This window comes from Elephantulus edwardii, unplaced genomic scaffold (assembly GCF_000299155.1).
Source record: "Elephantulus edwardii isolate Elephantulus edwardi_28Jun2011 unplaced genomic scaffold, EleEdw1.0 scaffold00020, whole genome shotgun sequence".
NCBI lineage: Eukaryota > Metazoa > Chordata > Mammalia > Macroscelidea > Macroscelididae > Elephantulus > Elephantulus edwardii.
In genome coordinates this window covers 19,302,581-19,304,499 of record NW_006399770.1, presented here as the reverse complement: position 1 = coordinate 19,304,499, position 1,919 = coordinate 19,302,581, and positions in this window count along the sequence as shown.

Sequence of the window (1,919 nt, the reverse complement as noted above, 5' to 3'; positions counted from 1 at the left end):
TATCATCCATGTAAACAGCAAGACCTCATTACAAAGAAAAAGAGGAAGGAACAAACCAAAATGGATATCAAAAAAGACTATACAAATTGCATTAGAATGTTGAGAAGGAAAAAAAAGAAGAGAAGCAGAGGAGAAGGGGCTAACCATAAGATTTTAAAGGACAGTTTGAAGAGATAAAGTATTAAATTGAAATATGCCAGGAGCTCAAGCTGTTGTTGTTGTTACGTGCCATCAAGTCACCTGCAACTCATAGAAACTCTATGTAAAACAGCTCAAAACCATGCTCTATTGCATACCAATCTTACTGTCTCTGACACTTAGTTCCATTACCCCAGTCACTGAATCAATCCATCTCATTGAGGGTCTTCTTCTCTTGCACTGTCCTTGCACTCAAGCATGACGTCCCTCTCCAAGCACTGGTCCCACCTTACAATATGTAAGGTGGGACATATGTCAGATGAAGCTTCATAACCCTTGTCTCCAAGGAGAAGTCTGGTCTCACCCTCTCCAGGACAAAACTGTTTGTTCTTTTAGCAGTTCATGGTATATTCAATACTTTTCTCTAGCACCACAGCTTAAAGATATTAATTCTTCTTCTATCATCCCTAGTCATTGTCCAACTTTGTGATGCATAGCAAGTAATTGCAAAGACCATGGCCTGTAACAGGTGTACCTTACTCTCCAGACTGACATCATTGCTCTTCAGTACTTTGGAGAGGTCTCTGACAGCAAATTTCCCCCAATCCAATTAATCTTTTAATTTCTTGGTTGCTGATACCAAGAGTGTTGACTGTGGAGACAAGTAAACAGAAGTTGTCAACAGTCTCAATCTCTTCACCATCTATCATGATGTTGCCTATCAGTACAGTAGTGAGAATCTTTGTTTTCTTGATGCTGAGCTTCAATCCATATTGAAGCCTGCAATCTTTGACTATCTGCAGAAAGTGCGTCAGGTCTTCCTCAGTTTCAGCATGCAGGGTTATGTTATCTATATAATGCAGATTGTTGAAGATGATTTACCTCCAGTCCTGATGCCACATTTCTCCTTATTATGTCCAGCCTCCCTGATTATCTGTTCTGCATATAGATTGAAAAGGTATGGAGATAGGACACAACCCTGGTATACACCCTTCCCAATTTTGAACTATGAAATGTTTCCTTGCTCTGTTTTGATGACTGCCTCCTGGTCCAAATAGGGGCTTCACATAAACACAATAAAGTGTTCTGGGATTCCCATTCATCTCAGAGTCAGCCACATTTTGTTGTGATCCACACAGTCAAATTGCCTTTGTATAGTCAATGAAACACAGACATTCTTCTGGTACTCCTTGCTTTCAGTCAAGATCCACCTAACAAATGATTTACTATGCTGAAGATAAAAAGGTGAGGAAAAATGGGGTTACTTTCACAGTTTAAAAAGTTATTTCTAGATCTTGAAATACAATGTTTTGAGTGACAGGATAAAATCTATAAGCATGCAAGGCAGTTTGGTGAATATCACCATCATTCGAATACATGCACTAACAACCAGAGCCAAAAAGGAGGCAATAGAAGATTTCTACCAACTTCTGCAGTCAGAGATCGATTGAATACACAATCAAGATGCATTAATAATAATAGGTGACTTGAATACAAAAGTTGGGAACAGAGAAAAATGATCAATATTTGGAAAACATGGACTTGGTGATAGAAATGAAGCTGGAGATAGAATGATAGAATTTTGCACAAACAACGACTTACTTATTGCCAATATGTTTTGTAAAAGACATCAGTGCAGATTCTGCACATGGATTTCAGCTGACAGTATACGCAAGAATCAGATTGGTTACATCTTTGGAAAGAATTGCTGGAGAAACTCAATATCAACTGTAAACATTGGGTCAGGTGCTGATTGTGGAAGACACCACCAACTACTCGTC